Here is a 17,056-nt window from a genome sequence, read left to right on the forward strand (position 1 = left end):
AAATTTCTATGTTTGATCAATTCATGCATGACAATAGATCTTGAAGGGACACCACTCAGAATAATAATTTTTATTGTGAAAAATAGCCTTAAAATGAAAAGCATTGCAATGCTTTTCTGTTATTATGGCCTAATAAAATCACATATAGAATAATTGATCTTCAATTTAATTCTGAGTATATTTCTATGTTATCCTTTGCAGATTTTTCAAATTCTTGTATAAGTGCTTCACTTGATATTTTTAAGATTTTCAAATTTTATGTTTTCATGTGCCTCAGTGGGGTTCCTTTAAAGTTTGTTCAAGGGAGTTTGTTCCCTGTTTTACAGGAGTCAAACTAGGCTGCAAGCTGTACCACCTGTATTCATTCATATCGACAGCTTGGTATGAAAGGGAAGTAACTCCTTTTTTTTTTGAGTTACAACCCTTTGCATCAAGCCCTTAATTATTATTTACATCGGCATTAAATTTGTTATTAGTCCCCTACCGGTTTAACCGGAGGGGACTTTAGGTTTACCCTCCGGCCGTCCGTCAGTCCGTCTGTCTGTCAGTTCGTCAGTCCACAAAACTGGATCCCACGATAACGCAAAAAGTACTGAAAATATTTTTATGAAACTTTATATATGGATAGATGGCAGTATGGACATTATGCACGTCTTTTTTTTTTTCTTCCTATGTTGAAAATTCTGGTTGCTATGGCAACAAATAGTCTGAAAATAGGGCAAATTTAACACATAAACTGGATCCAGTGATAACTCAAAAAGTATTGAAAATATTTTTATGAAACTTCAAATATGGGTAGATGGCAGTCTGGTGATTATGCACATCTTTTTCTTTTCTTCCTATGTTGAAAATTCTGGTTGCTATGGCAACAAATAGCCTGAATTTCAAGATTTCTGATTTAAATTTTTCAGCTTTTTCACTATAAGTTCTTTATTTTTTAAGATGTTTACTTCAAACTTTAAATATAAGTTTCTGGCCATCAACCACATCATATGTGACAAGGTTTACAACTAGCACAAAAATTATCAGTATTACCTCCCTTGAACTTAGAATTTTTATGAAAAAAAATGTTGTCTTTTTTAAATAACTTCTTTATTTCCTAATGTATCTACTTCAAACTTCATATATATGTTTCTTATTATCACTCAACATTTTTGAGAAGGTTAAATACTCTAGCAAGACTATTTCCAGAATTATCTCCCCATTGAACTTAGATTTTTTTCGAGAAATTGGTATTTTTCACTCCAACTTCTTCATTCCTTATAGGATTTACTTTAAAATCCCACATCATAATAATATGACAAGGTTGTTTTAACCTTTTCCCTTATAGAAGCGAGAATCGCCGTCTTTTACCATTCCCTGATAGAAGCGAGAATCGACGGCTTTATCGATTACCGCATGTAAGCGAGAATCGCCGACATGCATGATCTCAATGGAAGCGACTTTCGCCGACTTCAATATTTACCTGTCCAAAAATCAACAATTTTCCCGTAAAATAGACCTGTAAATTGTGTTATCGTAAAGATCAACATTTCATGAGGGGATTCCGTGCATAAAATTATGGTGTTACTATTTAAAGTTTTTGTATAATTAGCGACCAACCAGGTGAGGGGTTTTCCTTACGTCACGCAGTTAATGAGTGCGCGGGTCAATGAAATAAATATAGAACGTATCGTAAGACAGGAACAAAAGTGTCTAAAAATAGCAACTAATGAATAAATAGTATTTATATGATCACGGGTCGTTCACGTGCCAGGCATGGTATAATGGATTTGATGTTTGTTTTGGTTTATGACAGATGACATGTGTATATACACGGATTAATTAACGTCCTTACTAGGGGTATCTCTCTGGCCCCTGCAATAAAATATTTCCGGTAGCAGCGGCGATTTTTTTAAGAAAATGACCGACAAAGAAATGTTTAATAGTTTAAATTCTTTCATGTGTGCTATTGTTTTCATAACAGACACAGCATGGGGCCGTGTATTATACGACATGATAAAATCATATCCCATATATCATCTTTGATGTCGGCAACATGAAAATGCCGAAAAGGCCGTGGAACTCGAGGATGTCTTTCCTTTATCATCATTTGACCTAAATTAGATCTATAAATGATAAAATTTAATTAAATTCATAATTCATGAAGAAAATATATGACCATGACAGTAGAAATTCTGAAATATTTCATTCAACAGTTATATACATGTATTACAGAAATGACAGTTACTATTATGAAATAAATTATAAAAAAAAACTAATAAAATAAATAAAAAAAAACAAAGTGAGATTTCTTTTTACTGGTATAAAAAAGGTACAAAAAGAACTTGTTGTTATTTATTTCACTAAAAATGAATGCTGCATAAACCAAAAAAAATTAATAATAAATTAGCCATATTTCCCTAATCCCTGTAAAAGAGAGAGAAAAATTATACATCATTTTATTGTTTATAACTACTGTAATTATACTGTTATAAAGCCCACAAATATAAAATTTATACCACTGGAAAGATAATTCAAATCTCTACAAATCTTACATTGACATATATATTGTCAAACTTGTAATTAAACCATTTCACATTAGTTAAAACACATAAGTAGCCTAATTTATCTGAAACAATGGAGAAAAAAAAACACCATCAAGTATATAGTGTATTACTTTATAACTCGTGTAGACATATTTGTATAAACCCAACAAATATGATATTTATACCATTGGAAAGGTATTTCAATTCTCTACAACCTTTTTATTGATACAAAAATTGTCAAAACACAACTTAATACTTTATTTTCCAGTTAAAGTATATAGGTATCTAATTTGACCAATTTTACCTATAATTTATCATACCCTATATGGAGATAGTGTGTGACTCCTTATCAGTAGGATATTGATTATTGATTATCTATCTGGCTACTGTATTATGGGGTGTAAAGCAGTAAATTAAGGGGGCTGTATCAGGGAAAAGGTTAACAGAATTTCCTTACTAGGCAGGGAAACTTAACACATTACTGTGATATAGACAAACTTAGAACTCAAAAGATTTAAATTCATTCATGTCATTCATCCACTGGTAAAATTGAATGGCCAAATGGCCCATCAGAATGCTGCTGGGGTTCTAACCGGTAGGGGACTTATGGATTGCTTGCAATACTATGATAATTGCTTGTTATTATAGTTACTGCAACATGTTAATTCTGCGTAACAAGAAAGAAGGATGTTTACTTCTTCATTATATTCAACCTATAGTGGATGTTCTTTTGCAATCACTGCATGTTAAAATTGCAAGAGTTGGCAATTTTTGAATTGGAAGATTAGTGAATAGGCTAGTTATATATTATAGTTATGACTATAATTGAGCCGTGCCATGACAAGACCAACTTAATGCGTTTGCGACCAGCATGGATCCTAATAACAAACCGGGCAGACTTTGTTGGTTTTGTCATGTCGCACCTCAATTATATATATTATAATTATAACTATATACATGAATATCAACAAATTCTGGTGACCATATTTTAATTTCGAGATAAATTTGAAGTACATAGTTATTGTAATGTAATTTAGCCTTAGTCTTCTCCACCCACTGCTTTTCACACACACTATTAATTAACAACGGAAGTTTTTTTGTCCATGACATTATGTCATTTCTTAATTTGTCCTTTTGACTATATAGGGCTGAACTGAGGGCAATTTAATCAGAATTTTAAGAATATATAATAAAAGATGCTGTGAAAGTTGTTAATTTTTTTAAAAGCAACAAAGGACATGGGTCATAATGTTTTGCTGAGTTGTTACTATAAATAGACTAAGTTTCATCAATTTTTCATATGACAGCTTCCTGTTTATAAAATAATACTGCCATGGTTCTGAGATTATATTAGTCAAAGGCCGAGTATATAGTTATTTTCAAGATCAATTAACAGTTGACAGTTAATGAGAGTAACTGTAGAAGAATTAATTCTCTCATATCAACCTTTATGATGACCTTTGGTGTCATTAAAAGAAATCTGATATTTTAAGCATTAGCAGGTCAAATAGAGTTTGTACCATTATACTTTTAGTCAGGTTTCGCTAATGAGCATTTTAAAGATGGTACATAGAAGAATGTGGCATTCTTGTTTTTAGATGCTTAAAATAAAGATGAAAGGTCATTATGGTGTTAAAGTCATGTGATTGACAGGTGTGTTATAATGTTTAAACATTCAAGCTAATTAGATTTTAATGAGATATCAATGAAAACTATAACAAGTGAGAGACACTTCCTTTCCATTTCTTTTTTTGTTTTACACCATTTTTAGCTTGACATTTTTTCAAAGGAAAACAACAAACATTGAAGTATTGGTACAGGACGGTGGCTTAGGTGGCCACAAACTTTTACCTTGATCATAACTTTTTAGGTTCTTAGTGTATTGTTTTCATATTTGATCACAACAACCCTTAGGACAAGACCTTCAAGTAAATCAGACTAATCTTGACCTTTATTCTTAAATGACCTTCAAGGTCAAATGTCTAAATTTTGCTCTTTTTTTTGCTATAAGTGGCCATCCCTTTGCTTTTTTTTTAAATGGATTGTCTTCAGGCTAATGAACACATTAGTCTTAAAGGATAGACTATATATCAAGTTAAACAGACAGACCTTTACTCATTAATGACCTTGGCCTTGAAGGTCAAATTATTGAAATTTTCATTTTTTCTTGCTGCAACTGGCTATAACTTTGTTTTTAATGATTCAATGGATTGACTTCATATTCACAACATTATTTAGGATAAAAAATTTCATGTTTATTAAAGATTATACTATGCTCAAATTTGATATCGGAAAATATTGATAATTATACTTAACATTGTCTCTTTGAAAAAAAAAGGAAATAAACATGTTTTTACTTCACACAAAGTTGATATGTCACGTTAAAAACTCTACACACTATAGCTCGCCACAATATGAATATATAGTGTCGTTAAAAAAACTGGCAGGTTTTTTTTAAGAAAAGACCAACTTAACATGTCCTATAATAGAGAATGTGACTTCCAATGTATAGTTTTATTCATTTTTTATACAAATCAAACATATTCAGTAAGAATTTCATAGGTTTTAATAAATTTCTTCGATCAAAATATTTTACTTAAAGATGAGCATAGTATATCTTTAAACTCAAATTATCTTTGCTCATTTATGACTTTGAGCTTGAAGATTAAATAATTGAATTTTCACAGTTTTGCTATAATTGACTGTAACTTAATTCAAAGTCTACAACCTTAAATACTAGGCCACGATTAGGCCCCAAAATATTTTGTTTATCTCATGTAGTAATTAATGGCACATATTATTGAAACATTTCTTTTAAGAAAAAATTGGTTTCAAACCTTGCAAAATCTAATTATAAAACATTTCTAATACTTCAAAAAGATCATTCATGCCACAGATATCTGAAAGCTTTCTTAGATGGATAAAATACTTGAATTTCCACTTGATGAAACAATTTTAATTGCTGTTTGAGTGAAAAATTATTTCTAAATATACCAATGATCATAGCAGTTAATGTTTAATGAAATTTGCATTTAAAATCTATATTTAGTTCACTTTAAAGTAATGACAATACAATCTGACTAAAGTTCAGATCTACTTGAGTTATTTCTTGCATGAAGATCTGATGGCCACTGTATTTGTTTCCCCTTTATTGGACAATGCCATGCTTCTTCTACTACCTACTCAGTATTGATTTTCCAGCAGTTAAAATTAGAAACCACATCACTTTCAAAATTGTGAAAGATGGCTTGAAAGGTCAGGAGAAGGTGACTTCCTATTGGTGCCTTTCAGATCCTTATGCTTAGTGTTAATTTGGAGCTTAATGATTTTGATAAGGTTAAATGACAAAATTGATTATTATAATTGAAAAAAGTTTTAAATTATTTGAAAAATTGTGAGAATTGTCTAGCCATTTTGTTAATGGTTTTGAGATGATGTTTCGTCTTCCTTTACACATGGCAGTGTTCAAGATGAAAATAGTAAATTTGCAAAGCAATTAAAAGTGTTATAGGTAAGCCTGGTTTTGGGATGAAGATTTGCCAATTTGCACAGAATGGCTTTCTTCCTAGCAATTGCAGGGGTTATAGAAAGACTTTAAAAGGAACAAGTTTCCAAAGAGCAAAAGAGTAAGCTTTGCTGAATAAATCATACTTTTTAGCCATTTTTTTAAGCCAATGAAAAAGCTAAGATTCCAAAGTGAAACTTCATCTTAGAACTGTCCTATGACTTGAACATGCATTACCAGTTTACCCGTCAGTGGATAGTTAATTAGGCGGACAGATAATGGTATTTAGACCTGCGTTCACAGCTTTTGTGATAAGTGGTTTGTCCCATAAAATTTAACATTGTAGAAAAAAGGTCAAAGAAATGTGTTAAATTAGGTATTAATATGTAAGACTTTGAAATTTATACATCTATCGTGGCATTACTTACAGTCGATTGACTTACCTCTAAATCTAGTATCACCTTCCGGGGTTGTTGAAAATAAGTGTACGGTATTGTTTCTAATAAATGCCCTGCAGGAGTTATGTGTTGCATTATAATATGAAAATGCATAACGTGTAATCTTTGAAGTTTTTAGAAATGATGAAAAAAAATCAATAAACCGTTCAGGCCTATGTCAAATGTGTTCAAACCATGCACAACAAAAGTACACGTTAGTTTGTATGTACCAAAGAATCAGTGATGTAAATTAGGTCAGTAGGCCATAACCTAAATACTTAAAGCTTTTAATTTATGAATATTAATAAGATTTGAACACGTACTCTTCTGAAATTAAAAGTGATAAACCGTCACAACAAATATATATCTTAATTGCCCAACCTGCTCATCCATAAAATGGGTGTCACGGTTGGAAAAAATGGTAACCATTTAAACTGCAACTGCAAAAATTATAAATCATGTTAAACGTTTTACTCCCTAGATTTTCAACATTGACTTTCTTTCTTCGTGACAAGGTATGACATTTTGTTTGTATTTTGTTGTACTCAAAATGATTACAATACATATCCAAATATGGAGTAACTATTTCCATTAGGGTCGTACCACATGTACTGGATCAGATCGAAAGAAATACATTGTTGAGTACAACTAAAATACAAGCAAATTATCATATCTTGTTATTAAAAGCTAAGGTAATATTTAGAATCAATTCAAAACTTTTTAGTCTCTTTAATTGTCAAATACTCAATCTTAATGCTAATCTGTTATTGAATTTTCTCTAAAAACTGGCCCCACACCCATTAAAACGGATAAACGTGAAACCTCTGATCCATACTGTGCAGTCAGACCATGCTGAATACTGTTGGGTGACCATGAAATTCTTAAAATTCTTATCTTGATTTCACTGACATTGACAATGAACTGTGAGTTCCAAAAATAGAAGCTGGAGAAGATTATTTAAAAAAATCTCTAGTGTTAAATGTGAAGTGAAGGGCGCTGACAAGATTAATTACGGTACACTTTTATCATTGTATTTCTAAGTCTTCTTAAAGGTATCTTGCGTGTCTAAAAGACCTATGCACCTGTAAAATTGTGTAAAATGATACTTCAGATTTCAATGGTTAGGAAATAAACAAAATCAAGTTAACAATAAGAATGACTATCTTGTTTTGTATCAAATTCCGACAAGGTTGTTGTATGTAAGGTAAGATTTATTACTTGTTATATTCTTAAACTAATTTTGGCTTTTTTATATGTTAATAAAGAATCACCTCACATTAACTGGAAAACAAATTTAAGAAAATTTACGGAATTATTTGCCTGCTTAGTTACCTAAAGAAAAAATTCAACATTCTTTATAATCTAATTTTATTTGAAGATTCTTGCCAAAATCAGAGTGTTCTTTAAAAATGTTCATGCAAGGAAATGTTCATGCAAGGAACATTTCTTATGTTCAAGCAAGGAACATTCTCACATAATTTCTTAAAAACTAAATGGAAGTATAGATCTTGAAAGATTTTCAAGTGTTGACCTTTAACCTCAGTATCAGGTAAAATATCTTCATTGGACAAGACCATTCATCATTTGAGCCGTGTCACGACAAAACCAACATAATGGGTTTGCCACCAGCATGGATCCAGACCAGACTGCGTGGATGGGCAGTCTGATCAGGATCCATGCTGTTCGCTATCAGTTTCTCTACTTGTTATACTGGGTTTGTAAGCGAACAGCATGAATCCTGATCAGACTGTGCGGATGCGCAGGCTGGTCTGGATCCATGCTGGTCGCAAACACACTATGTTGGTTTTGTCATGGCGCTGCTCAAATGGAGACTATGCATCTCAATCATGTGAGATGGTTTTACCTCTAGTGTTGCTAATTGGAGTTTGTTACACCAGAAGTTAGCCGAAATATCTTTCCTGTTTAAAAGAATCGGCGACATATGACCTTAACTGTGTTGGTGCCAAATAAACAGCAAATCATGATCTTGGTGTTCACGTAGGTTGTGTAGGTAAAAGTCAGTGGTGTTGTCAATAGGCTAAGGCATATCAATAACTTTTGTAGGGATGAGACAAAAATTTTAATTTTAATTATATTTTCAAAGAAAATATCACAAACACGATTATAATAAATGAGTCAAATGTTAATACGTGTATTAAAGAGTGTGACGGCTTGACATATGACATAGTGTACAACCTGTGTAAGGTATAATGTACAGGCCACATGTGTTACAGTTTGAAACATTTAAATTATATTACATTTGTATGTTTTCTGAGATTTCTTTTCTTATAGTAAATTAAGTCGCCATTTTTGCATATTTATGCAATTAAATGCTTATAATGTGTTACTTAAGTACGGAATATAAAATAATATGCTTGTTTCTGTTTCTATTGCCACCCATTACAACATAATGTTTTATGATTCAACAGTTCGTGTTTTATGATTCAACAGTTCGATGACATTTTATGTTTCATATTAGGTGGAAAATAAAGGTAATGTTTGGCCCTGTTTGATTGGAAAAAAAACACAATACTTTGTATTTGGAACATGTTCACATTTGTGACGGAATTTTCTATTCCAATTATTATAGCAATTCAGTAACAAAAAAGTACATTTGAAATCTCAAAAACATATTTTCCTGATATTTGTTGAACTGTTATGAATAATATTGAGATCGGACTCTTGAGCAACTGGGGAAATATTTTAGTATGCAAATTGAATAACTGCAAATATTACCCCTATAACCTTCCAAATGCTAAATTAGTATTAAGCTTTACATAAAGGTTTTACAAGGCTGCAATTACTTAGTGCAAAAGGAAATAAAAATTGTTGAAAATAGCAGAATGGCACATACAATTAGATGGCCTGCTAAAATGGCATTCTTTTGAAATTTCTAAAATGGCATTCTTTTGAAATTTCTAAGATAACTGCTTATATAAGACATTGCATACCTGTACTGTAAATGTATATTACGTTTACCACCAAATGTGATCAAAAAAGCAGAAAAAGATGAGAACAAAACAAAAAAACGGAAAAAGCTGACCAAAAAAAACAAAAACAAAAACAGAAAAAGCTGAGCTACTATATTTCTGAAAATCTATATTAATTAATTAGCACTGATAGAAAAAACAACCTCATATATTAAACAGTTTTTTATTTCCATTAAAATGAGGGTGTGTTTTTTCCAACAGAGAATTCAAATTTTTCATTCACAAGTAAATAGTGATGTGTAAACAATGTGATAGATAGAACCACAGGAAAAATCTGTTTTAATTAATGTGGTTTTTGATATAAAAAAAATAAAGGATTTTAATTAGCGATTCTGTTGCCAGGAAACTAGGTGTAAACATTGTTGTTGTTTTTTCTGTACGTAACTTTTTCTGTCAAAGGCACATACAGTTCTGAAAAATAAAGTTTACCACAGCTTTATTATCCCCCGCCGAAAATTTCGTCCTTCCGTCCGAAATTTTTGTCCGGAGCATATCTCTAAAAGTATTTGAGTTATCAACTTGAAACTTCATAGGTGGATAGACCTCATTGAGGAGGAGTGCAGTGCACAAGAATGATAACTCTACCATGCATGATTTTTGAGTTATTGCCCTTTGTTATTTTTCAAAATTGATTTTTGTCCAGAGCATAACTCCAAAAGCCTAAGAGATATTAACATGAAACTTCATAGGTGCATAGATATCACTCAGGAGGTGTGCAGTGCACAAGAATGATAACTCTTCCTTTCATAATTTTTGAGTTATTGCCCTTTGTTATTTTTCATACCTAATTTTTCACCTGAGTGGAGCATAACTCAAAAAGTGTTTGAGATATCAACATGAAATGTCATAGAAGGATAGATCTTATTGAGGAGAAATGTTGTGCGCAAGAATGATAACTCTTCCCTATACAATTTTTGAGTTATTGCCCTTTGTTGTTTTTTTCATGCTATTTTGTCCAGAGCTTATCTGAAAAAGTATTTGAGGTATCATCTTGAAACTTCATAGGTGGATGGATCTCATTGAGGAGGAGTGCAGTGCTAAAGAATGATAACTCTGCCCTGCATTATTTTTGAGTTATTGCCCTTTGTTATTTTTCAAAATTAATTTTTGTCCAGAGCATAACTCAAAAAGCCTTTGAGATATCAAAATGAAACTTCACAGGTGCATAGATCTCACTCAGGAGGTGTGCACTGCACAAGAATGATAACTGTACCTTTTATAATTTTTGAGTTATTGCCCTTTGTTATTTTTCATACTTAATTTTTCAATTCATTTTTTTTTCAAAAAGTATTTGAGGTATCAACTTGAAACTTCATAGGTGGATAGATTTTACTGAGGAGGGATGCAGCACACAAGGATGATAACCTACCCTGCATTATTTTTCAGTTATTGCCCTTTGTTATTTTCAGCCATCAGTATTCACATAGGTTTCAAATCTGTAATCACTATAGCCATCAGTTTTCATTACCAAAAGACCTCTTAAAATGGAATTATTCTGCTCTACTACATATACATTCTTCCAATGAGCAAACACATTTGGCGGGGGATGGCCATGTTGACATGGCTCTTGTTCTTTTGCAATTGGTTATTCTGAAACATATGTATATTCACGGACATTACCACAGCTTTATTCTTTGGCATGATTGTTCTGAAACATATTAATACTCAGATATGCTTCTACAGCTGTATTTTTGGGCATGAAGAAAAAAAAAAGGGCTTGATTAAAAAAAAAATATTATCCATTAAAACTTCATAGAAATGAAAGAAAACACTTCACTGTAAGATTTATCGGACTAATTTCTCACTAATTTCTTGACTAATTTCTTACGGACTAATTGAAATAAACATATTGTCAAATAAAAATTGAAGCGATAAGATGTAACCTTTGAGCGTGACCTTTAAGATAAATGCAACAGAGTTTAAAAATACAATCAGTAAGGTTTTGAAGTTTGAACTTTGTTGTGTATCTAGACAAGATAGGGACAAGATAGATATGCCTATCACACTGTCCACGAGTCAATCATAATAAGGCCAAATGGTGGTTATCAAACCAATTGTCAGATATGAGTTAAGTTACAGATTTAGAAATTTGACCCGGCTTGCATGTCTTAAAACCATTCTCATTCATATTTGTAATACATATTAAGATAACATATCTGTTACTGATAAGGCTTTCAATTTTTGTGCATTAAATGACCGATATTAATGCAGTTTTGTAAGAATTATGGGATTTCATGAAGGATGTTTTATAGATAAAGGAATTTCGTACTGCCTATTGTTCCAGGGTTCATGGATTTAACAGAGGAAGAAAAATCTGGTTTAACACATTTAACACCAATAGAAAGGTTTGCAATCAAAACAACCTTTTATTAATGGAATACTTTTAAATCCTATATGTTTTTTTAAGTGGAATTTTTCAAATTTTTTTTGGTTTTAGGTGGCCAGTGATTTGTGTCAAAGTATCTGAACAAAAAAAGATATTTTTGAAAATAACAAAACAATAGCAACACAGAAAATTAAAATATACTTCAGAGTTTCTTTGTATAATTGTATAGATAAAAAAGTTAAGGAATTATGTTGTATTGTATTCTGTGAAAAAAAAATGATATAGGGCAAAATCATTATTATTTGTGGGTAACTAATTTTTGTGTTTTTTGTGGATAGGTCAATCCAGAAATTTAAGATCCAATGAAAATTTTATTTCGTCTGCTGTAAGATTATTTTTCATCACATTATTTACATTATATCTTTTGGAAAAATAAACAGTCCAGGAATTTAAGAACCCACGAAAATGTTTTTTTTTTGGGTGACAAAACCATGAAATTTCATGCACACCAAGTTGAGTGAATTCACAGTATTTAATCACATAGTTTTATTAACTAGATTTTATAAAGAATGAAGATTTTAAAAAGATTGGCTGCATAGTTGTTATCTACAATCATAAGTACCCAAATTTTCATTTTTAACGTGTCTCATAATCAAACTTGACAAAATTGTAGTACATTTGTACTAAGTGTATTAAAGTTTTAAATACTCAAAATCCCTGAAATATTTTCCGTGGTTCGTGTTAAGTAGGACTTCAATTACTATCTTTATCTTAGATAGTTATCTTTCTTCATAGGGGCGTCCGTGGCTGAGTGGTTAAGGTTGTTGACTTCACACCACTTGCCTCTCACCGCTGTGGGTTTGAATCCCAACTGAGACTTTGGATTCTTTCATGTGAGGAAGCTATCCAGCTAGCTTACGGAATGTCGGTGGTTCTACTAGGGTGCAAGTTGGTGCCTGAAATAATGAATGGAGGGGCACCTGAGGTCTTCCTCCACCAGTAAAGCTTGAACGTCGCGATATGACCTATAGTGTGTTGATGTGACATAAAACCCAAAACAAAACAAACAAAATTTTACTTCATTATGTCAATAAGAATTTAAGAATGTTGGCAAGCTTGCATCAGTTTTTCTGCTGATATTCCAGCTGATAGTTCTGCTCATTTTTACTCATTTCAATTCATTGTATTTGATTTGTCCTTTCTTTCTGTGTGCCAGTCTGTGCACTAGTTTTACATTCGTTACATTCTATGAATAGGAGCAAAAGAAATAGCACAAAATAGAGCTTTTATACTTGGACAGATGAGAATAGAGCCTTCATATTAAAAACAATTGACAGAATAAAGCATTCATAATTTTATAGAATATAGCCTTCTTACTTGGATAGAACAGAATAGAGCCTTCTAATACTTGGATAGAATAGAATTGAGCTTTCATATCAAAACAATTGACAAAATAGAGCCTTCTTACTTGGAAAGAAAATAATGGAGTCTTCAAACTTAGAATAGATAGAAAGAGCCACATAATAAAATAATGACACTTTCGAAGAATATCTAAGACTTCATTCTTTGATAGAACAAAAGAAAATCCTTCATACTTGGACAGAAAATAAAATTAAAAGCCTTTATACTTAGATAGGATAGATCCTTTATGCTAATAATGAACAAAATATAACCTTTATACTTGAACAGAATAGAGCTTTCATACTTTGACATTATAAAATAAAGCCTTCACTTTTGGATATTATGCATCCTTCATATTTGGACATAAAAGAGCCTTCATACTTAAATATAATAGAGGCTTCATACTTGAATATAATAGAGCCTTCATACTTGGACATACTAGAACCTTCATACTTGCACAGAATAGAATAGAGCATTCACACTTTGACATTATAGAGTCTTCACACTTGCACATAAGAGAGCCTTCATACTTGGACATAATAGAACCTTCATACTTGCACAGAATAGAATAGAGCTGTCATATTTGGACATAAAATATCTTTTATTCTTGGACAGAAAATATTCTTCATACTTGGACATAATAGAGCCTAATCATACTTCATAAGAATAGAGCCTTCATACTTGCACATAATAAAGTCGTTCTTCATAGACAGAGACAATTTTAAGCATATTGGTATATCACATTGATTCCAAAATAACCTTTGACAAATTAGATTATCAAAATAACCATAGTTTTTAGCTAACTTCAAGCTATTCATTAACATATTATAGAAATGTGTCATATTTATTTTATCAACACATGATGATGTACTTTTAAAAAAGACTTATAAATTATAATAAAGATATGCAGAGTGCTTTAATGTTGCAGAAAAAATTTATGTTTTTATTAATGCAGTTGGCAGTTATGAGAAGTGCATTACTTTAATGAGAGTATAAATTGACTAGTAAGTCACTGAACTGGTACTTTATTGGTGATTTAAACTAAATTAAAAGTACTTTTGATAATAATGTCACAGTTGGGGAAAAATAGTTATGAAATATAATAAATTCTTTTAAAATAAAATGAATTCTTTTAAATGAAACACTTCTGTTTGTACACTGTCTACTATTTCACGATGATTTCTGAATCACAGACAAATGACCATAAGACTAATGTCATCGTTGAGAAATTAGGCCCCTCCCCAGGGGCCCCTGGACTACTTTTTGGGACAATTTCCTTTACAACTTCACAATTACATCAAAACTATAATAGAAGAATGGCCTCTTAAATTTCCACCATGCTTACCGGTATTATCTTAAATAGACATGGCTGTCCTTACTATTTCATAACTGTTCATATTTTTATGCCTCCACCATAAAATGGCTGGGGCATATAGTGTTACCCTGTTCCATCATTCAGTCAGTATGTCATACCGTAATCATCAGTTTCCATTCATTATCTTGGCAACATTTTAATACATTCAACTGAAATTTGATTAAAGATAAATCATAAGAAAATGAAGGTCAAGTTCGAATTGGTCATGGTCCGATGATTTTTGATTTTTGAGTTATGCCCCTTAAAGAATTTTTTTTAGTTTCCGTTCATTATCTCCCCAACAGATGGACACTCAAATCAAATTTGACATATGAATACTTGAAAGGAATATGCAGGTAATTTAGTTCGAATTTGGTCATGGTTTGATGACTTTTTGCAGAGTAAAGCCCCTTTTACCTTCATTATCTCCCCAACATTCAAATGAAATTTGACGCATGGATATGTCAAAGGAATGCACAGGTCAAGTAAGTTTGTTGAGTTTTGACAGAGTTATGCCCCTTTATCTTTGAAAAAAAAAATGAAGAAATTTTCAGTTTCCGTTCATATATTATCTCCTCTAAAGTTGTACACATTTAACACAAATTTGGAAACAATTATTTCATTTAAACGTTGTCATGCTGCAAGTGCTTATAAGCCGCAAGTGCAGGGGAAAAGTAAAGCTATGACTTTGTTTACTTCAAAATTTTATGTCAGGTACACTTGTAAACAAATACAGTAAAAACACTGTCATAAATGCCACTCATATATATAACAAAAGCTTTGATCTTTAAATATGAAATTTGAAGAGGTAGATTGCATCTTTTATTATATTTGAAAATGTAAAGAATGTACAATATCTTCCTTATGTTTTCAGTGAAATATAGTACAGAAGAACTTCTATGTGTCCAATTTTGATTAGTTGATTTTCAGTATGTGTTGAAGTAAAATGAAAGTCACATATAATTCCCTATATATTCTGTATTAAAACCTTTATATTAGTTGAATTTGTATGTTCCACTTTTTAGCTTGACTATACAAAGCATATGGAGAGCTGTCCTACTCGCTCAGGCGTCCGTGTCCGCCTCCAAATTTCAGATTAAAGTTTTGGTGCAGTAAAATATTTTTCACTATAACTTTGTCATTTCTCAAGGTATCAACTTCAAACTTCAAATATATATTCCTTATCATCAACCACATCTTATGTGACAAGGTTCGTAACTCTCGCACCAATATTGCAAGAATTATCTCCCCATAAACTTAGATTTTTTTACTAGAAAAATGTTATTTTTTTACTGTAACTTCTTTTTAGTTTTAAAGGTATCTACCTCAAACTTCAAATACTTATTCCTTATCATCAATTACATTTTATGTTACAATGTTCATAACTCTTGGAGCAATATTTACAGATTTATCTCTCTTTGAACTTAGAATTTTCTTTAAGAAATATTATAACTTCTTTACTATTTAATGTTTGTACTTCAAACTTCAAATATATATTTCTTATCATTACACACATGTTGTGTGACAAGGTTCATAACTCTAGCATGACTATTTCTAGAATTATTCCCCTTGATCTTGGAAATTTATGTTAACAATGTTATTTTTATACGCCTGTTTGAAAAACGGGACGTATTATGGGAACGCCCCTGGCGGCGGGTGGGCGGGCGGGCGGGTGGGCGGGCGGGCGGCGTCCAATTTTGTCCGGAGCATATCTCCTACATGTATGGAGGGATTTTAATGAAACTTCATAGAAATGTTCACCACTATGAGGAGCAGTGTCGCGCACATGAACCAGGTCTCTAGGTCAAAGGTCAAGGTCACACTTAGAGCTCATTGAAAAATGCTTGTCCGGAGTAAAACTTCCACATGTATAGAGGGATTTCAATATTACTTGACTCAAATGTTCACCATTGTGAGGCGGAGTGTCGCGCGCAAGATTCAGGTCCTTTTGGCCAAGGTCAAGGTCACACATAGAGGTCAAAGTTCAGATAAAAATATGAAGATGTGTATATGGACCATTTAGTCATCATTTATTGAGGGATTGTAACACAAATGGTCATTATCAAGACTATGGCTGTGATACATATAATTTAGGTCAATATATACAAGGTCAAGGTCACTAAAGATGATGAAATATCCAGATTTTGTCCGGAGCATATCTCCTACATGTATGGAGGGATTTTAATGAAACTTCATAGAAATGTTCACCACTATGAGGAGCAGTGTCGCGCACATGAACCAGGTCTCTAGGTCAAAGGTCAAGGTCACACTTAGAGCTCATTGAAAAATGCTTGTCCGGAGTAAAACTTCCACATGTATAGAGGGATTTCAATATTACTTGACACAAATGTTCACCATTGTGAGGCGGAGTGTCGCGCGCAAGATTCAGGTCCTTTTGGCCAAGGTCAAGGTCACACATAGAGGTCAAAGTTCAGATAAAAATATGGTGATGTGTATATGGACCATTTAGTCATCATTTATTGAGGGATTGTAACACAAATGGTCATTATCAAGA

At 32.0% G+C, this 17,056-nt stretch overlaps 1 protein-coding gene across 1 annotated transcript in view; it reads left to right on the forward strand.

Moving 5' to 3' along the window:
- The window catches only part of LOC132737063 (uncharacterized), a 78,794-nt gene that overhangs the window by 36,167 nt on the left and 25,571 nt on the right, over positions 1-17,056 (forward strand). The window lies entirely within an intron of this gene.

This window comes from Ruditapes philippinarum, unplaced genomic scaffold, assembly GCF_026571515.1.
Source record: "Ruditapes philippinarum isolate M1 unplaced genomic scaffold, ASM2657151v2 ctg2594_1_1_1_1, whole genome shotgun sequence".
Lineage (NCBI taxonomy): Eukaryota > Metazoa > Mollusca > Bivalvia > Venerida > Veneridae > Ruditapes > Ruditapes philippinarum.